Here is a 23,086-nt window from a genome sequence, read left to right on the forward strand (position 1 = left end):
ACTTATTATCTACACTTAAAGTAAACATTTCAATAATCTCTTTCTTGACACCACATTCAAAAGTTAGGTACTGGAAAAAATGACAAAATTTGAATACCGATTGCTCTATAATAATTCTCCATAACATGTAGACATTAAACCGACAAGTGAAGTGTATAAAAATTTTTGCTTTGTAAACTTGGCAGTGCATAACCAACACAGCGATTGATCATCTTAAACAAGGCATTATGCTATACTGTAGAATTGTTAGTGAACACAGAAAAACAATTTTTTTGGTTTTATGAGCTCTAAACCTTGGTAGGTTAACCTTGAACTTATGAAGGGAAATGTAGGTCTATTGAATGCAAGTCCTAATTAGGCAATTTCTCGCTTTTAAATACAGGAGTTCGAATATTAATTTTAAGAAAGCTCTGTTTGTTTGTGATGCACAAGACTTACTCAATAGCGTTGACATGGGGATCCGGAGAGTATGTTTGCACCCTGCCGGAGACGATTTAAGGGGCCGGTATCTTTTTCTAATGAACCTTGGAACTTGATGAAACCACCGCGTATTCTTTGGATATCGTGAGTTTATCTTAAAAGCATCTTGCATTGGGGCCAAAGAGTATCATTGTTTCCAAGTCTAAATTATCCTCTCAACGGCGCTGGTCTTACTACCTTGTAATTATTAATGAAACTAGCTTGTTGTTCTTCCTCTAAATGTTGAAAAAAAGTTGTTCAACTTTTTTGTATGCTGTAGTTACGTTTCCTATAGCCTGCTCTACTGTACAATGTAGTGGTTACAAATGGAAACATATTATGCGTGTTGCTTTCAACTAATTTTGACAATAGTAATTTTAGAGTCCAACATAATGATTAGATTGCCTCTGACACTTGCGGTTTGATAACCACTGCAAACGAAACTACCTTTTGCATTTTTAATGACTTAAAGATAATTCTCAACAAAGTTTCTTCTCACTTCACATGTTTGTGACAATATTGATCATTTCAACCAATGTATTACTCTCACTTGCGTCAACCAAGGATGCCAGAGCTTGGTTTTTCCACCTAGATCTGGGTTTTTTTGACCACATCTGGGTTTTAAGTTTTTTTATTTCAAATTTAGGTAAATCTAGGTTTTTTTGGTTTTCAACTTTGTACAGAGCTTGCACGGTATTATGGTATTGGGATTTTCGATAAATGGTCCACACTGCTGACTGACTGACCTAGATGACCGTTTGGTCTTTTCGCAGTCTCCTCGTCATATGACACACAACCGATTATTATTGTATACTTTGTATTCTTTTCATGTTTGTGTTTGTGACAAATAAATAAATGAACTGAACTGAACTGCAATACAAAAATGATAAGGTACCGGTAATGTTTTTTGCATCAGCTACTGCAGTCAGTGAGGTACCGTACCGTACAGGATGCTGAAGAAATGACCCAACTTTATGAAAATGTGGATGACTAAAAATTGGAGTAGTACAACTATTTGTGTTACTGAAAATTTATTTATTGTGAATTTGAGTTATTTTTTTCAACATTATGTTCAAATAAAAAAGGCTAAGCAGGGTTTATTGCTAAGAACCAAGTTATCGTAGTTGTACACTAAACCGTAAGCACTAAGCAGGCATGATGATTCTCCTACCGCAGTCTACAACTCACACATTCTACAACTAACGCAGTCTACAACTAACGCAGTCTACAACTCACGATTAGCCGCAGTCTACAACTCACACAGCAAAAAGTTTAGTTCAAAAGTCAAAACTAACTTTAATGGCTAGCCTATACACTCATACATCTAGTCAGTTTTAGAAATTTTGGTTAAACACACACTGAACCTTGCTAGCTAGACGCTTTACCATAAAGGTAATTTTGAACCAAAATCTTTGCTGTGAGCCCATATAGGCCTACTAAGCTCTTGTTTTTGTATAGGCTGTAGTTATATTACATATATATTAACTACCATACCAACATAAGCATGTATATTGTATAATTATATATACGTGTTACTATTTGTAGCTTTCTGAGGCTTCTGTGTAAGGATTTAAAATGGTGCTGAAAGCACACGCAGGTTATTTTTACCGCTTTACTACATATTTTCTGGACCTGGGTTTTTTTTGCCTCATCTGGGTTTTTTTAAGCACACAATCTAAGTTTATTGGAAATTTGTCGCTGGCATCCCTGGCGTCAACATAAAACTTTATCTTTTCAACGTAAACATAATTCAACAGTTTAAAAATTCCTCTTTGTAGTCGAGGAAAGCTCTAACATGCACTTAAGTTTTCAACTGCAATTTCAGCAAAAATAATTTTACAAATTGTTTTGACCGCCTTGTAGTTAAAAGTGTTTCTTTCTACAATTTGTTTACGCAACGCCATTCTAAAGCTCAAATGAAGATAGTAAACTATTTGCACAGCCACAAAGACAATGGTAAAGTTTCAACAAGTCCAAATATATATAATATTGTTGCTAAAAATAGGCAGCTTCAACATGATAACTGCAAAACGATAATAGTTTTAATATTATGCTTTCAATTTAATTAATTTTAAGCATCTGTTCAATGTATTATCTTTACAGTTATTTTTAAAACATTTATTCTACGTAAAAGTAACCCAAATACTTCATTTTTCTTCGCAGTGTTACTGTTTTAAACAAGTTACTTAACTGATTGATTTATTTCCTTCGTCCGAACGGAGCCGTAGTGATGGCCGATATATAGTGACGTATAAATATTTAATCTCAAAGGTTGTTTTTTACCTGACAAGGTTATGATAAAATCCGCCACATTCTTTAAACATTTCTGCACCTGTCCGCATTAGCCTAGCATGTCACTTGCTTCATTTGACCGAGCCCGCTTTGGTCTCTAATCGTCATGCGAATAGATCGAAAACACGATAGAAGTTACTGATAACCACTTTTTCGCTGCTGGTGCTTCATCATCACAAACCCGCAAGGAAATCTTTTGTTCGTTTTTTACGCCCAGGCTATTTACAGGTCACTGCCTTTCAAAGATGACGTGAAAAACACAAGGCAACCTAATGATTTGTCCCACGTTCCGTACAGCAAGGCATCTCTGCTGTGAAGATGCGCTGTTGACCGGTAACAGTCTTTGAAGTATTTTATTTCTTATTTTATCACCTTTTTTTGCATGTATCACAAAGCAGGACAGAAACTCCGAAAGTACCTGATACGTTCTGTTCTCAATCTAAAAATAGCAAGTTGTAACTCAAGTGAGACTTTCGGCAAAGTTAATTCAACAACAAATTCTTTGTCTGGCCTGATGCAAACTTATTAAAAAGCGTTTTGAAAGCACAGGCTACGTTAATTTCATAAATAAGCCACTCACAAAAGAGAATGTTTTTTTTATAATTGCATCGTTTTATCTTGCTTCGAATAATATAAAATAGCGTATATGCGTCATAAACTGCTTTATAATGTTGTAGTGAAATTGTTAAAGGAAAGGGCATCATAGGTAAAAAATACAGAAGATAAGAAGAAGCAACTAAGCCTGATCAAGATTTTAACTTATTTGTTCGGAACGCAATTTTTTTTTTAACATTCAGACATCAAAGCTGGATGTTGGAAAAGAAACACAATTACGTTTTTAAGGAAAAATACTCCTCTCCAAATGAAAGATACATACAGCGTGCTCCAAGATAATGTCTGGAGTAAATATACGATTCACTTTAATAATTTTGTACATGCTTTTAAGAATGCAATAAAATTTCACTTTTGTAAGCTAACACATACAATAAGCCTACAGGCAAGCAAACTTATTCGTTACAACCTGTGGTTAAATGGCTGTTATTTTCACATTACGCGACTTCAAAACCATTTTTTTTTAAACCTTTAATTACCACAATTCTTTGAAAGCAATGAGTGCAAAAAATATATTTTTACAACGAAATTTGAATTGTGTGAAGTTATATTTGTCAAATACAACATTTAATGTCACTCCAAATAAAAAACAAAAACGCTACTTTTTTCATGTGAAGCTTGAGTTAAAAAAAAAACTGATTAGATTCACACAGCTATTGTTACCATTCACTACTGCATTGATGCTGATAGTTTACACCATTTTCTAGTGGTTTGCAGTTAAAATATATCAATAAATTATCTTACAATGCAGCCATGACATGCGAAGAAGACTATACGTTGACATAGCATGCAAATTTCTACATTTATCTCAAATACATGGAGCATTGTATCCAACTTTCAATACAAGGAAGGAACATAATAATAGAGATGATAGTAGTACGTATATGTATGTACTTTGACTTTGCCTGATAATTGTTATCTAACATGAAATCTCAGGTAGCGCATAACTCATCCATGTTGCTGTAGTTTTTCTGTGTAATTACTTTAGCCTTCATAAATACTGTATATACTGATCTATTTATAAATAATGTGCTGATAAATTTAATTTGATGCAAAGTAAAATTCAAAGACTTTGCTACTGTAGATCAACAAATAAGAAAGTTATCTAACTTTCACTAGTCTGTAGGTGGAACAGAACTTCAACGGCTAGGCTTCTTATTCTGGAGACAGGTCGTGTTTGATTAGCTGTGAGCTTTGATAAAACAACTCCATTGCCATTTTATAAGAACTTCGAAAAAGAAAGCTATTAATTGAAAATTGTTTTCGACTTAATTTAAGCTGTGATTACTACCTGCGTCATATTTGAAAATATCCAACTAGCAAACCAGTTATTTTTGCATTGACACTGCTTGTGCAGACGTCTGCAAACGTTAAATCAACGCAAACAAAATGACTGATTCCGTGCCTAGAAACCGAAGTTGCACCGTTGCTCTATTTTTGAATTTCTAAATCATTTCTTTTTTACGGTAATTTGACGAGTTTCAATGTTGTAAATAAGCTTTTTTTTCGCGTTTTTCAGTTTTCAAGATCAACATACATCTCCGCTGAATGAATAAAGTAAACACACACTCAGCTACTACAAAGAAACATTTCAACCTTATTCATTGTAACTGCGCTTACTTCATGTGTATATTGAATGCTGTTTCACTATACAAAGAGTTCACGACTGAAAAACCAAAATTTATTATTTATAGCCTTTTTAGAAACTCGTTAGAGATTGTATCAAAAGTGAGTCATCATACTGTAACATAACTCAAACATGAGCAAAAAAGGTAATGATGAAAACTCATTGTTTCTGGTTGATTAGATAAAAATGTAAAAACAACGGGCTAGAGTCTAGATGTAATTAAAATTTGAACCAAGCAAATCTAAGCAGTCATCCAAGAGCTATTTATTGTTCACACCTCGCTCTGCAGGTAAATTAAAAACAGAACTGGATTATTACAATTATAGCTTCTCTTTCAAGTCTAAAACCTTTCCAGGCAGGAAACAACAATCTTGGGTGTGTTCGCATTTCGCTTTTTCTCTTGTGAATTTGTGATACATACAGATACATATTGCATACTGCATGTGGTAAGATTTGTGAAAGGAGTATTGTAGATTTGGCACAAACTTAAAGTGTCAAGAATAATAAAGAGTCGTCATGGTACTGTCTGTTTTCTAAATACAAAATCCAAATGCACTTTTTTTACTTAACAAAACAATGCTTTGTCATTTTTTTTATCTTTATATGTACATCGCACTTTAAAACTATCCGAAAGGTTGTTCTTTACTGAGACACTATATTATCAATTTTATGTTCAATGAAACTGAATAGGTTTGGGTTACAAATCCTTATCTATTTCTAAATATAAAATTCCAGCTGACATTATTCTCATCCGAATCACAAAACGTTTATTTTATTTTATTGTCTACTCATAGCCTACTGTTAAAGAATTGCATATTTGTGCTGTTTTTATTTTTTTTAGATTTTATAATCAATTTCCAGGCAAACACATTCTAAACTGTACAAACGCAAAAGTAATAGTGGTACATGTGAGTGACAGACCTTTCAAGAAATGTATACTATACAAAACAGTAATAAACGAAATAAACATAGCAGTAGCCATGACTAAGCAGCACATCCAAGAACGATGGCTTACCCGTACAATGAAAGTCATGTTGAAACTAGTAAGTTATTGATAAGATGCAGTCAAAAAAATCACATCTTGCATGGTTACACCAAGACAGATTTGTTTATGCTTATCTCTCGTACAAGCTCTGTAATCTTGTCATGCCATACTTATGTACAAAATTTAGGGAAAATGCAGGCCTGCTCTACGATATGAACCTGAATTTTCAATAGCCTTGGTACTATTAACTCATGATACGCAATTTTTACTTCCAAGTTTTTCAATGTACTTGTATGTGGACTGGATAGCTGGCTTTAATGGATATCGCAGTTTGTAATTTAGTCTATATCTCTGATCCTTCGAGTTATCGTTGCCTCAGCTTTTTCTCACACACAGTACGTTGTATCAGCTCTTACGTCTTCAAAAGATACTACCTAACCTCTTTTAAATGGAAATTTTCAACAACTTTACACAACCAATTTTCTTTGATCCTTTAAAATATGTCCTTTGTTCTAACAAAATTTAACATTGTATCGACGTGCAAGTCGTAATTCATTGATCTCTAAGCTCCAGGCTGGCAGTTCTGAGCAAACACAAGTTCTATTTGCCCCTGTCAGTTTCCTCCAATCGCCTAAGAAATTGATGTAAGCTTGAGTCAAACAATTTGATCTTTTTTCGCTTCTCGCATGTTTGTCATTTTAGGACATCCATCTTCGTCAGGAAAATGCGAAGTTTATGAAATTCCACTATAAAGAATTACAGTCCTTATCAAAAGCAGCAAAAGCATAAATTATATGTATGAACGCTCTACAAACGTCTTTGTTCAATCTCCAATTTCGTGTATTCGTTTTTCGCTATGTCCACCAGAGTAGGCTATGCAGACTGGAGCTATGTCATTGTTTAGTGGTTGGTAAATAATTACAGCATGAACCTTAATTTACACGTGGTCCTGAAATAAAGCCAATTTGTTGTAAATCAACTTTTTTTAGGATGAAACAAAATATTAGTCATTTTGACAATAATCTGATTAATTTTCAAATGTACAAAAACTGTATCCAAGTCTCTTGGACCGAGTGTTTTCATTTGTCCAATATACATCTCTAATATCTTTTGTCTAAGGCCAGCAAGGGTAGTATGGGCAGAGCCAAATCGTGACAGAGCACTTGGTACGGACAATATGTGAATGCAAACGGTTTCAACAGCTCCGAGTTTTCTAACTTGTGTTTCCACTTTTCCAGATGTGAGTTCATGGAATTAAGGAAAATCTTGATTTGCTTTTTATATAAATCCATTTGTTAGTCAATTCTGATAGCAGACCGGGGCGAAACGTTCAAGAAATTAAGTAAGGTTAGCCATTGATTTGCGACACGCTCACTTTGCTACAATGGCAACATCTACCCCTACATTTGTGTAGTAAATCAGTTGCAAAAACATACTTTTATATAATCAATCTGAAACGTTTGACATGAATGCGATTTTTTCTACTGTCACCGGAGTAAGAATTTAAAATTATTTTATTTTGTGTACATAGTGTGATTACAGTGGAGAAATTATCATATTCAGGGAATATTTCCATCTTAAAAAGTTCATAATGAACAAATTAGAAAACACCATGCCACAAAATGTTGTATTGTTCAGACAAAGCTTTGACATTTTTGAGAGATCTTCTTTTCCTGTAAACAGATGGAGAAGAAATTCTAACCTTGACCAAGGTCATCTTTTCCATCTTGTCTCATTAAGAACATTGACAAATTGATGTGACGTACCGTGACATGTCATAATACATCAAACTACTTACGTGGTGATCAAGTGAACGTTCAGAATATCTGATTTTGTTTCCAGTTAGACGTATACGACGTACGTGGACTGTTTACAAAATTCTACATCAGACCCTCAGATATCTTGGATGCCTTAGAGATTCTTCTTTCTGACAACACGCGAAAACAAGCGAAAATTGAAAATGAATATCCTGGTTAGAGGTGTCTGATGTCTTACACAAAATTAATAACGTTTTGAATTTTTGAGCAAACCTACAGATTTTTTTTTATCAGCGATCTGTGTATCTATATTAAATCTGGATAACACTTTTTCTGAAGTTGTACTTACGAGCGATGATCTTTCACACAATACAATTACTGAAATAAAAGAAAGACGTTAATTTCCCTGAACAATGCTAGCCTACTCTTGGCCATGTTTTGATAAAATCTGTCCACTGCTTGCTTGATTAGATTAAGCCATTTCCGTGATGTTAGTCTTATGTGTAAAGACCCATCGTACTTTTCTCTTCGTACGCAGTGAATGAAACTATTTTGTAACCTTATGAATAATATTCTAGTTAAATAACCTCTCTGGTACAAAAAACAAACGATTAAAATGCTTTATTTTGCTTGGGTTGTCATTCACTGATTTGATTTTTAATTACAAAGTATTTCTGTGAGTTCAGAAGCTACCACTGCTTTGATTTGCCAATGGAAGAAAAAAAACAACTGATTTCTAACATTGGCAAATGTAAAACTTGCGTTAGAAAACCACAGGCAGCTCAAGACAAGATAATAAATAACAAAATGCAACGATATCTCTGCAACAATCTATAAATAACAATGTCTCTGCAACCTTCTAGTCACCTTTGAAATACAAGATCAATATAAAACTAAGCAGCAAAACAGGATTTTAAATCTTTTAAATTTAAACCCAACTATAATACAAAAAATAATTTCAAGTCTACTTTTGACTTTTATGACTCCCACTCAAGCCAGCAAAGCCGTCCGTAATTGCATCAATTCAACGCCTGCAGACATTGAATCATTGTAAAAGAAGAATGATTGTCTGTCTGAGCGTATCGATATATCTTGATATAAGAACAGTAGCCAGATATTGAGTTGGTGTACTAAAAATACAAACAATGTGTCGCTAAGAAACTAAGCAACACAGCTCCTCCACATCACACAACATCGATAACTAACTCTTCCAACTCACACAACACCAACAACAGCCATTCAAGGATTTGGACCGGGAGGAAAACAGCTTTTTAATTTCCGGGGCCAACGAAGAACCCTCTATTACAACAAGACAATCAAGGTCCAAGGTCGTTCTCCCCGTCCCCATAAGTACTAGACCAGGGGTCACCAACTGGCGGCCCGCGGGCCGCATGCGGCCCGCTGAAGATATCAGCGTACAAGTATAACCAAAAATACTTTTCTTGAGGAGTTAAAATGAAGGCAAAAAATACTTTCCGGGAAGCATATTTTCGCTTTGCATACGATTCCACCGACCGACCAATCAGATTGTAGTTCTAGGTGGGGGCAGCGCCGGATTAACTATAGTAGCAGATGTAGCAGCTGCTACGGGCCACGCGCTTCACAAGGCCCCGCGCTTGGCGAGCAAAACATTTTTTTTGCAAAAAAATGTCAACATGGCAAGTAATTTTTGGCTTGCAAACTGGAATGGCATAGGAGAACATTATAATTGTAGAAATAAATTACTAGTCCCAACGGTTTTTTGGAATAGCTTACTCGATAATTACTTCCAGGCAACTCAATCTTCTCATCAAGCAAAGCAGCAAAATCTCAACATTGCTTAAGCGTTGTGTGCCTCTTTGGCAGGATCTCTACAGACTTTCAGAGAACAATTCGCTATGTTTGAGTCAGAGGCGCAGAAGCTGACTCAAGTGCCGGATTACCGACCAACAAGCACAAGAAGAATTGTCCGAAATCGAAAGCGCGATGAGGATGTAGGCAGCGGCCGTTCAGTTCCAGATGCAATAATCAATCACCTAAAGACAGATTCCGGGTAGAAGTTTTCCTTGAAGTATTGGATAGCCTACAATCTGCGCTGGAGCAACGTCGCAAGGCATACACCCAATTGAACACACGGTTTACTTTTTTGTGAAATCAGCATGACCTAACATCTGCGCAGATCCAAGAGAGTGCTGACAGACTTTTAGAAGCATATTGCCAGGATTTGGAAGACAGATTGAAAGATGAACTACCTCAGTTTTCAGAATTCGTAAAGCACATTGCTATTGATTGCTCCTCTCCAGAACTCAACTTTATCACTTTGATTAAAGAAAACAATATTGACACCACGTTTCCTAACATTGACAATTTGTTGCGCGTTTATCTGTATATGATGGTAACTAATTGTACTGGAGAGAGATCATTTTCAAAATTGAAGTTGATTAAAAACTAGCCTATCTACGAAACACAATGGGGCAAAAGCGGCTACACTATGTAACTCTTTTGAATATTGAAAATGACATTCTGAAGTCACTGAACTCATCTGAAATAATTGCCAAATTTGCAGAGATCAAAACGCGTCGAAAAGACCTTTGAATGATATTGTTGAAGTTTTATTTTTCTCCTTGCAAATAAAACATTACATTAGACTTTCGTTATTTTTGTTGTTGTAGAATGTAGATCAAATCTATAAAATATTCAATTACTTCCCGGGTATTATCTGTACATCAAATCAATCTGTTACAGACCCGCACTTGGTTAATCCGGCTCTGGGTGGGGGTTGCTTAAAGTTATTTCAATGCGATGTCCATTGTCCAGCCACACTGTCCCAGTGGTCGATTAAAACGCGTACAAAGTGGAATTATTATGTTTCCTGGCAGTTGAAAAATATTAAAGCTTTGTACTGCAAAAATGTTGTTAATCAACAATTCTTTCCATGCTGATAAGCACCGCAAGTGACAGTTGTCCAAATAATCAAAGACGGTTTTATAGAAAAGGATGAAAAACCAACTCATTGCTTTTTTAGAGGGAACGCTGTTCATGAGTTACGATAGAAACGTTTTTTTGGTGATTGGTTGGTTGGTTTTGAATCTTTATCCTCGGACTGACAAAGGCTTGATTGGTATTCCTGGTAGTTTCGCATAGGCTACTTGTAAAGGCTCTTGACACAGGGCCGGTTACCGAGATTGGCAGAGTGAAGTTTTCCGATTGTTGAAGTGTTGTTGCCAGGGAATTATTCCATTCACTAGGTGCCGCTGAATGGAGACCAGTCCTTAAATGCGGTACTCAAGCGCACACCCCGGCCTCGTTTATTAGACATTGTTAAAGAAGTCAAAAGTGTTGTTAAAGGAGCTTGGCCTGGCAGTAGCGTTGTTCGACTAATTTTGTTGCTGCGGTATTCTAACATAAATATGAACAACATGTAACGCTGGATACTGGGTACGAAATGCGTTCTTTTCTAGCATAAGAGTCAACTTACCTAAAATTTTATTAGTGCGGCCCGCCACAGCTCTCCTTAGCGACAAAGTGGCCTGCATGCAAAAAAGGTTGGTGGCCCCTGTACTAGACCATTACTTGCAGGAACCTTTTATCTACAGCCGCTGGATATCTGCTGGAGTTGTGCAGATGTGAGGAAATATCTTGGTCCTGCACTTCCCTTGTTCGGTTATCGGACAACCGACTACGTCAAAGGTCCACAAGTGTAGATGTTGTTACCAACAACATCGTGATTAACACAGAGAGATATTCTGCTACTCGGCAAGAAACCAAACACGTGACGTGTACAAGTAAGCAAAAACGCGCGAAATTAACTCAACATACCAAAACAAAAACGACGAGCTGCTACTGCACGATTGCTTGCTAAAATGTATTAAAGTAGATTTGTGGTAAAGTCCATATGCACGGGCATTTAAAACTTGAACATCGAAGCTAGTCGTGTGACATCAGTAAAATAAAATGATTAATTCTTTGTCGATTAAATTAGCTGGAGGCCATTTTTTGAAAATGTATAACTTGTTACAGAAAGAGAAATAAATGCTGAGAATGCAGTTGCCTGATGATTGATTATCTTCTGCATTTTTACAAGCTATTCTATATCACTGATCCGTATTTCATTATAAAATTTTTGAATTTCATTTGCGCGATCGAAGATTTGCGGTGTGATAAACGCAGCGGTTCTGACACCACTGTTTTTTCCGGGAACATAAATCTAATCTGGTTAGAGAGACTTAAAGAGCTCTATACCACGGCACGAATGTTGTAAACGTATGGACACATTTAGGCAACTCTAACTTTGGAATGTAGCCTACTGACATTGACATTTTTTTCTTTAATGTTAATTGGAAACTTGTGGCTATTAGGAAGGCCGTAATATTACCAGACAATTAAAGACGAACACTGCAATAATTGTCCAGAACCATTTTTCAGATATCTTTGTATCCCTTTGCCTTCTACAAGTTTTGCAAGATGACGATAGCTACAGTTGAATTGCATTTTCTTGAATCTACTATCTAGTACTTGGAGAAGTGATAATCATAAAATGGCATCTCTAATGCTTCTTATGCAATGACATTGGAACGCAAGAGGTTCTTAAAACATAACGATAAATATTGGCTTAGTAATTTTCTAGTTAAAATTGTGTTTATAATAACTTTTCTCAGTCTCAATATATTTGTACAATTGTGTGAACACTTAATATTGCTATCATTAGAATTAGGATGTTCATAAAATTTCCCCAAGACAAACCAAACCAGTTAGGCTACTCACTGCCGCTTCAGAAGTCTACAGCTATAAATTAAAGAATAAACCTATCACAGAAGCACGGACATTTGCTCGATCGAGAAAGACAAAGGGGTTAGAGTTGGAAAATGTTTTAGGAACACTGCGGTTTTGTCGAGCCTTTTGACATGAGCTTGTCAGGAAATAGTTTTGCATTTTGTCATCAATAATTAATTTCTTATCGGGTGTTGTTTTAGTTTGCAACTGTAAAAATAGCGCATCACAAAGTTTTTTTACAGCAAAACCTATTTCCGATTTGCTACTTGTTAGTGAGGCAAAACAAATAAAATCCATCGATTTGTTGTCATTTTCTGTAATGTTATCACACTTTGAATTATCGTTGGAAATATGAAAACTCGCTGAATCAATAAAATTGATTTTCAGAAGTGGAAATGAGAAGATGATTTAGTAGTAAATTATTTAGGAACAGATTAAACAATGTTGTGCAACTTTAATGTAAGAATAGCGTTGGAATCCCACAATAGATTTGAATTCCGATGTCCCAAGTGGAAATACAAGCAATGTATAAATACGTTGCCAAGCGATATTAGCGTTGGGTGTAGCAGCGTATCTATAGTGGAGGGGGGGTCACACTTTTAAAACGTAAGCTACGTCAGAACAAGCAACTAAATATTACAAACGTTTTGTGAGCATGAGTTGTTTTGGATAATTGGAAAAAGATGGGAGCAGATTAAAAAGGTCAAAGTTCATGACAGACGTGCGTGAACAGGAACTAGCTCAATAAAGCGCAAGATGTCCTAGTTGAAATCTCTTGAATAATTTCTACAGACAGCATAAAATCTGGTGTGTTGCTCATATACTTTTAATTTTTCATAAAAAGCTGCTCAGATTTTATGACATGCATATTCCAAACCATCTTCATTTAAAACATTGAAATCAATTTTTTGGTTTTGTTTATCGCTCCTGTCGTAGCCTATACTTATAGCGCCAATATCATAACATATGTTACTAACTATCCTCTCATAATATGGCTGGTCATAAAAACGTTTCTCGTTTTTTGTTTACAAAAAAATCGCTGAATCTTTCTACCATGTTGTTTTAGGAATGAAATTTTAGCGTTTAACTTAAAAAAGGCTCTACAAAGCTTTAAACGCTTCTGATATAAGTTTTCGCAGTCACAAGTCTACTAACTTCAAGCCATACAAAAAGAACGGAAAAGATTTGACCAATGTGTTCATACCGACTGCCGTGCTTTATTTCTTCAATCTCGTATATAATTATGCTGAATCTGATTAACCTTCTTCCCTCAGTACATCATGTGACATATGAATAAATTACCCATCAAATCCTTGCAGCGAGAGGTCTCCAAGCAGAAAATGGATTCAAGTTTCTACCAATGGCCATGCATTTTTAATACCCAAGGGAAAAGATGGAAAAAATCAAACTGCCAAAATTTAAAATAGCTTGCAAAGCAGAGATTAAATTGAACATAACCAAAATTATTGGATGCAAAGAAGCAGTGTCAGCAAAGTCATGTGCAAGTCTTTAGCTGTCATTTCACGACAGAAGAATAGAAAAAGAACTTCGCTCTTGTCTACAGTAAAACCTCCTTGCAACAAGGCCACCAACTTTTTAAATTTTAGATTCCAATTCATGTTGAAACAAATTTTTCTCAACCGCTTGAAATATAGAATTAGCTTTTCATTATCCACAGGCGAAATTTGATGGGATAGGCTACTTTTTATATTACGATTGTAGTTACTACAAAAATAGTCAACTTTGTTTTTTAGGACAAAATCTAAGAAATGTTTGACAAGAACGCATTACGGCAAGTTTTTGAAAAAAAAATGTTTTCTGTCAGAATGAAACTTACAAGCAAACAAATAATCTTGACAACCAAAACTTCAAACATCCGTCCTCTTTGAATGTATCGCTCAAACCTCGATTACATTCATTTTCATAAGAGGACGAGCACAAAACTGGCATGTGTTCAAAAAAACTGTTTACCAATGTTTGAGTCAATGCAGGCTTAAGAGCTTGTATAATATTTTAGGCATCTTACTGCGGCCACTAATGTGAGAATTTGTTTGAATTGGGCAAAGCGCTATGGCAGGATTGACATCAAAAAAGTCAAGGTAGAAAATGTCAAAGTCACTGGCTCGGTGGCTTAGTGGTTAGTGCGTCTGTCTCTGAATCGGTAGGTATGGGTTCGATACCCTGTCGGATCATACCAAAGACTTTTTAAAAATGGTACTGAATCTAATTCCTGCCTGGCACTGAGCAATGGAATGAATTCGGATAATAATGTACTCAGTTACGCCTCCATGCGGCTGCATTGACACTGTCTGCTTTGTAAAGCGGTGAGGAGCAACGCATTAAGCGATGGATACAGCGCCATATAAAAACAAGCATTATTACTATGAAGGTTTTTTTCCAGAAAGCTGTAGGCTACTAATTATAAGCAAGAGTTCATCTCACGACTTTCTGGTAAATAGGGGTCTTAAACATTGGTTTCCAATCACTGCTAGAATTTCTTCACTTGTTACTGACACCAAAAGCGCTATAATCACTACAATTGTAGTGGGGTTGTAGGTGGAATGAATTAGTTGGTTTGCTAACGTAGCAGGCTTTCGACCCTGCCCTTGATCCTGCTTTCTTGGCAATAAGCGTACGAAACGATGTCAATTACAATAGTTTCTAACGTGGTCTTAAAGCAAGATTAAACGTTTAGCCTCGATTTAGTGGTTGTGAAATGTTTTCTTTCGTATGGTAGGCTACTTGCAAACAAATTGCCAGATACATAATTAAATAGTTACAGTAATTAAAAATGCGCATTACTTCATTTTTAAGGCTGCAGTTGGACATTTTGAGCGGATTGAAAACAAAACCTTGGCTGAAAAAGCTCGAACTGACTGGTTAGATGCTATTTGAATACAGTCCGCCCCGATGCCCCGATATGAATAACTTAGTTGGTGTTCCGACTTTGTAGGCTACGCAAATAAACCGCAAGATTAAGCTGTGCTGGTTCGCTTCACGGGTTGTGCGGTTGAGCAACACATTGGACTATTCTCCGGTCAGTGACAACTAGTGATCGGAATAATTCAAAGATGACATTTCAACAATAGCAGGCAGAAACTTCACTCTGTCAATCTCGGTAAAATATATTGGCATTTCTGCTATAAAGCACAAAACCAAAAATGCTATTATGTTACATTGCCTAAAATGTTATTTATTCAACGAACTATCAACGAACTATCTCTATCTGCGTGGAAATTAGCCTAATCACTTTGCGTCGACTTTTATGCCACTGACAACGTTGGGATACTCAAGGAGATAGAGGTTGAGCGTCAAACCTCTCCATTGACCTTAATATCCTGAATTTATATATTGTCTTATTGCTTACTATACAGTAGCTTTTTACATGAGTTAACCTATCGTCTTTTATTCATGAGAGCAACTTATTGAAGGTCTTCACAAGATTTGTAGAAATTTATCACTGGTCTGTCTTTTTCTGCCGTAAACCACTACAAAAAATGTTTAAATTACCCGTTTGCTGTACAGGATAAGACTGACTAAACATCGAATGCAATGTTTGTGGATAGCGGATTATATTCAGAACTTGCGCTGCATTTTCTGCCAAACCATCGGCGTTACAAATTGAGAAAAAAACGCTGCGTCAGTGAAGCTTCCTTGACAACCCTACAGCCCGATCATTAGTAGCTTACAATTAAATTACAAGCCTATATAATTTGTAATCTATCATAAACCTTTTTTATTTCTTCCGTGTAGAAGTAGCTTATGATAATTTAACTTTAACGAAACTTCATTTTCAACCCTCCTCATGAAAATTCTGATTATGTCATTAACTGAAGATGGTAGCAAACTGCGCACATACAGCTGGTAAACCAGTTCTTTTTCGCATTGCTTTAACGTCTGCAGATCTTGTGTGTGCATGTCAATCAGTTTTAAAGAAGATACCCAGACAGCAAATCAGTCTTTGTGGACATTAATTCAACGTCTGTGGAAGTTGAATTTATATAAAAAGGACTAGTGATTTGCTAGCTGTAAATGTGATAGCAAATATACTTTTCACCGACAGCATCTTCTGTTTGGCCGAAATTCATCAGCATGAGTCAAACATTGTTTTTGGAGCTTTTCAATGCAAAATTAGACCATATTACAATCTATTACACTTTTCCAACACTTCTTCATCGCACTATGACTAGGAGATTAAATGAAGTGGATACTGCGGTATAAACGACCAACATCACTGGTGCTAGACAACACAACCACTTACAAATATTTTGTTGGGTTATTCCAGTTCATAACGGATGTTTTGTTAAAAAAAAAAACTTTTTTCATATTTGCCATTACGTTTATTGAGCATGCAATAATGTTAGACAAACGTTGAAAACAAACAAAGTTGCTCTGCCATTTGTGCATTTCGCTTTTTGTTTGTTGATATTTTTAAACGCCTGTGCACATTATAAATAATGTACGATTCTAAAATGAAAACACTAACTAATTTGACGGCTAGACTCATTTCAAAGTTGTAGCTATTTTCTATGAAAGCGCAAGTTTTATTTTTCATTTATAGAAGGAAGCACTTTTTTGCCACTTTTCCTTTGTAGGTATTCATAAAGCAATCGTCCTGGCTGCAATCGTCAATGCTGGTAAGGTAACGATGCTTGAATCCAAGCATTGTGAGATAACTTAAGATAAGAAGGAAAGGTTCTCATTATAGCCTTCTTAGCCTTCGGCACTAGGGTGGACAGTTCCTTTCTCTCGGCCGCCTTTTCTTCAGTAACTACGCCCACCCAATTTATTACACCCTGGGTAGCAGTGGTGGCCTTTGCGGTGAAAATAAACCGCAAATTTATGGGGCCCACGCTAATCCAAAATAATTATCCATCAAGTAAATTACAACAGTTCAACAAGTCGAATACAAAAAAACGCAATTTACTTTACAGTCCATTGCAATAAGTTTACATTGATACAACGTCAAAACTAAGCAATATAGTGTGATTGGCATGGTTGAAGAATCTACAATGTAGGGTGGAGTAAATTTGGAGTATAGCCCACCTTCATTAACACTTAAATTTATCAATTTAATAATTAATAATGAACTAGGCTATCTTAGTGAGCAACGTTTACTTCGGAATGTTACATTATTTTGCTATTTTTTACTCGTTTAATCCTTTTTATTCCTTTAATCCACTTCTAAAACTATGCTGCCCAATGTCGCTGGTTAGATAGGCTAAAGCAAATGTGGTTGTGCGAGCATACAAGCGCAAAACAATGCAAAAATGGAAAAAAATGACACGCAAAACTACAAGTCGAAAAACGCTGTGAGCCCCTAGCTAGACGGAGGTCGGCCCCCAGCTAAAGATTTGTGAAACTGCAAATACGGCGTTGCATGATTTGAGCTATTGATTATCAAGCTTTTTGTCGGCTGCGTAGCTGAGTGGTGAGAACGTCTGCGCGACGTTCGAAAGAACGTGGGTTCGACACTGCTCCAGAGCACGCGGCTGTGTCTCGGAAAAGACACTTAATGGCAAGCCAAATTAGGGAGAGCAGCTGACTCGAAGACTATATGTCACTTCGCTGCTTCCTGTCGTCTGTTGTGTCGCATCTGTGATCGCAGTGTACTGTAGCCTATGTTATCGCAATGGGCGCAAATAAAAGCATGATTATTATGAGGTGCAACCTAGTTCGTACCCTAAACAGTTCGTACCCTCAGTTTGTACCCTGAAAAGATCGAGAGAAAAAGTTCAAAATAGCCGAAGTCGCTATTCGGAGTTTCCGCAAACAAACAAATTGAAAAGATCGATAAAGAAAAATAGAACAAAGCCAAAGTCGCTGATCGCAGTTTCCGCAAACATTTAAAAATTTCCAGTAATCATCCTAAGAGTTTGCCGAAGTCGCTGATTGCAGTTTCCGCAAACATTTTAAAAGGGTTAGGGTTAGGAAAAAATCGAGAGAAAAAAATAAAAAAAGCCGATGTCGCTGATCGCAGTTTCCGCAAACAATTTAAAAGGGTTAGGGTTTAGGGTTAGGAAAAAATCGAGAGAAAAAATTTAAAAAAGGCGAAGTTGCTGATCGTAGTTTCCGCAAACATTTTAAAAGGGTTGGGGTTTAGGGTTAGGAAAAGATCGAGGGAAAAAACTAAAAAAAAGCCTAGGGATATTAAACTTAGTGTCTAGGTATCCCTGAAAAAGCCGAAGTCGCTGATCGGTGTATCCGCAAACAAACAAACTGAAAAGATCAAGAGAAAAAAATAGAACAAAGCCTAATGGTGATGCAAGCCGCGCCGTGTACGCGGCCGCTTTTGACTTTTTTGCCGCGCGCCGCGTCGCGTGAAAAGTTGAAATGACAAAGCAGCGCCGCGCCGCTTGTCGCGTAAACTGTCAAGAAATTAAAATTTCGTAAACGTAAACTTTCAACTTTTCAACAAAATCAGTTAGGAAACTTCAAATTTAAATTGGAAACACGGATCAGCTTTTTTTCACTTCGGAAACCCCAAGCTGGAAAGTTATGCATGCATTAGCTTGCAGTTGACACTTGACAGGGTTTTTGGGGCTGGCTTGTGAGGGAAGCTGTACGGGGTGTTTTTGGCTAACAGCCTAGCTCAGGAGTGGGCAAACTTTTTATCTCGAGGGCCGCAGTAGCTTATAGTATAATTAAGATTATAAGCCAAAACATCAAATCTAAAATAGTCAAAACACAAGTTTTATTTTATTTTTCTCTTTACCAAAACCAAGAGTCTTGGCCTTGATCCAAGACTAAAACGAAAAAGAAAGTCTCATGATGCCAGAGGCCGAAGTCAGAAATTTCTATGTGACGTAGGCTATTCGGCTGTTTAGCAATGGCTGCTTAGACACTAATAATATGTCCATGCATTCATGCAAGATCACTACCGGCATGTGACTAGGGAAACAAACTACTAAAATGCGACAAAAGACTATAGGCTAGCCTAATTTATCTCTATCACGATGAAATATACAAAGAAAAAGTTTAATTAAGTCATCATTGTATAGTAATTAAAATTTTCAAGCAATTTTAGAATTATTTTATAATATATTTGCTTCAGGCTTTCACGAGTCGCACAGAAAGTTGTTACGGGCCGCATGCGGCCCGCGGGCCGTAGTTTGCCCACTTCTGGCCTAGCTGATAAGCTCAGTTACCAGGTTATAGGCCTAGCCTAGCGCAACTACCGCATTAGTTACGGGGATGCAACCTACGGTAGTTCGTACCATGAACAGTTCGTACCGTCAGTTCGTACCTTGAAAAGATCGAGAGAAAAAATTAAAAAAAGCCAAAGTCGCTGATCGCAGTTTCTGCAATCATCTTAAAATTTTCCCCCTGAAAAGATCGAGAGAAAAAATAGCTCAAAACCGAAGTCCACTGATCGCAGTTTCCGCAAACATTTTTCCGCAGTTTCCGCTAACCCTAACCATAGATTAATCTATGCTCTAACCCTAACCCTCGCTGATCGCAGTTTCCGCAAACATTTTTTTCGCAGTTTCCGTTATCCCTTACCCTAATTCTAACCATAGAGTAATCTATGCTCTAACCCTAACCCTCGCTGATCGCAGTTTCCGCAAACATTTTTCCGCAGTTTCCGCTAACTTTTTACCCTAACCATAGAGTAATCTATGCTCTAACCCTCGCTGATCGCAGTTTCCGCAAACATTTTTCCGCAGTTTCCGCTAACCGCAGTTTCTGCTAACCCTAACTATAACCGGATGCAACCTAGTTCGTACCCTGAACAGTTCGGACCCTCAGTTCGTACCCTGAAAAGATCGAGAAAAAAAATTAAAAAAAGCGGAAGTCGCTGATCGCAGTTTCTGCTAACCCTAACCATAGACTAATCTATGCTCTACCCTAACCTACGCTGATCGCAGTTTCCGCAAACACTTATCCATAGTTTCCGCTAACCGCAGTTTGCGCTAACCTTTACCCTAACTCTAACCATAAAGTAATCTATGCTCTAACTGTAACCCTCGCTGAACGAAGTTTCCGCCAAACATTTTTCCGCCAAACATTAGTGAAGTTTCCGCTAACCCTAACTCTAACCATAGACTAATCTATGCTCTAACCCTAACCCACGCTGATCGCAGTTTCCGCAAACATTTATCCGTAGTTTCCGCTAACCGCAGTTTGCGCTAACCTTTACCCTAACTCTAACCATAAAGTAATCTATGCTCTAACTGTAACCCTCGCTGATTGAAGTTTCCGCCAAACATTTTTCCGCAGTTTCCGCTAACCTTTACCCTAACCCTAACTATAGAGCAATCTATGCTCTATCCCTAACCCTCGCTGATCGCAGTTTCCGCAAACATTTTTTCGCAGTTTTTGCTAACTGCAGTTTCGGCTTACCCTAACCCTAATTCTAACCATCGAGTAATCCATGCTCTCTAACTCTCTCTGATCGCAGTTTCCGCTAACCGCGTTTGTTTGTTTGTTTATCTTTATCCTGCATTGCGGGAAAGCGGACTTGAGCGCTATGCATCGGTGTACGCCTTCCGACGTACACCTGACCCACGCTGCAGCCGACTGCAATGTCTGTTTCCGGTTGTCTACTCTGCTTATGACTTAAGTTTGGTACTACCCATTACTCGAAAATCGATCACTGGGTAGAGGCAATTATCGTAAAGTTTCTTGCCCAGAGAAACAACAGCAATTGCGGGTGGATGGAGTCGAACACGCAGGCTCTCGACTGCGAGCCCAACGCGTTAACCACTCGGCCACTACTCGAGTTTGTTTGTTTGCGACTTCGGCTTTGTGCTATTAAACTGCGATCAGCGACTTCGGCTTTTTTAATTTTTTCTCTCGATCTTTTCAGGGTACGAACTGAGGGTCCGAAGTGTTCAGGGTACGAACTAGGTTGCACCCACTATAACCATAGAGTAATCTATGCTCTAACTCTCGCTGATCACAGTTTCCGCAAACATTTTTCCGCAGTTTCCGCTTACCCTAACTATAACCATAGAGTAATCTATGCTCTAACCCTCACTGATCGCAGTTTCCACAAATATTTTTCCGCAGTTTCGCAATTTTCGCTAACCGCAGTTTCCGCTAACCCTAACCCTCGAGTTTGTTTCAAATTGTTTGGGGAAACTCCGATCAGCGACTTCGGCTTTGTGCTATTAAACTGCGATCAGCGACTTTGCGGAAACTGCGATCAGTGGACTTCGGTTTTGAGCTATTTTTTCTCTCGATCTTTTCAGGGGGAAAATTTTAAAATGATTGCGGAAACTGCGATCAGCGACTTTGGCTTTTTTTAATTTTTTCTCTCGATCTTTTCAGGGTACGAACTGACTGTACGAATGGTTCAAGGTACGAACTAGGTTGCACCCTAGTTACGGTACTATAACAGTTAGCCCAGTGAGTTCAGGCTGTAAGTTTTACTCTTGACATCTTGTCTATCTATGTACTGTAGTTCATACAGCCACTGACATTAAAATTGCGGTGCAAGTATAGAATCGGCTGCCCTGGTCAGTGACTTCATGAAATTATGTGATGTCATGCAAAAAATGCAACTACTTTTGGGAAGGGTGCAAAAACAAGGAATAGAAGTGAAAGCAGAAATGTATTGTAGCATTCTCATTTCTGCTTAGATTTTAGCAATTTCACTATCGTTGGAAAGCACGATGCTTCATCTACCCGAATAATGTAGCACTAACTTAAGTTAAAGTCTACTATTTTGTACCAATTCTCAACAATTCAATTTTTACGTCGGCAGCAGTGACTGAGTGGTTAGCGCGTTGGGCTCGCAGTCGAGAGCCTGCATGTTTGACTCCGAGTACAACCTAGTTTGTACCCTGAACAGTTAGTACCCTGAAAAGATCGAGAGAAAAAATTTAAAAAGTCGAAGTCGCTGATCGCAGTTTAATAGCACAAAGCCGAAGTCGCTGATCGGAGTTTTCGCAAACAACTCGAGGGATAGGGTTAGCGGAAACTGCGGAAAAATATTTGCGGAAACTGCGATCAACGAGGGTTAGGGTTAGAGCAGTGGTTCCCAACCTGGGGGTAAATTACCCCCGGGAGGTAATTTGCTTATTTTGGGGGGTAACGAGACCCTATTTGGAAACAGTAAAGGTTGTAAACTTTACAGTATAAAAGCGAATGAATTGAAGGAAATGTGTTTTTTCAAGGAAATGTGCAAGAAGATGGGAAAAAGATACGAAGCATTACTGTACCGCACAGAAGCACGGTGGCTGTCTCGTGTCAAAGTGATAACCCGCCTGGTCGAATTTCGTGAGGCTGTCCATGTTTTTCTGGTAGAAAAGAAGTCCGACTTAGCTGAATACGGTACTTCTCTAACCAGCAGCGGATTTCCCAGCTGTGCAACCTGCCTGATATCTTTAGTGAATTGAACACAGGCAATCTTTTAATTCAAGGCAAGAATGTAACTGTGATCGACACCAAAGTAACCGTAGCAGCATTTATCGCGAAGGTTAAGTTGCAAGCGAGTTGGAAGAGCCACAGTGGCGCAGTTTCAGACACTCGACAAGTCGTCGTGTACCGTACCTCGAAGGTAATGGACTTGACAGCGGCATTGAAGGAGGACATAGCTGACCACTTAGGCCAGCGGAATGGCCCGTTTCGGTGAGTCCGATTTGGTGAGCCCGATCC

Source organism: Aplidium turbinatum, chromosome 11, assembly GCF_918807975.1.
Source record: "Aplidium turbinatum chromosome 11, kaAplTurb1.1, whole genome shotgun sequence".
Taxonomy (NCBI): Eukaryota; Metazoa; Chordata; class Ascidiacea; order Aplousobranchia; family Polyclinidae; genus Aplidium; species Aplidium turbinatum.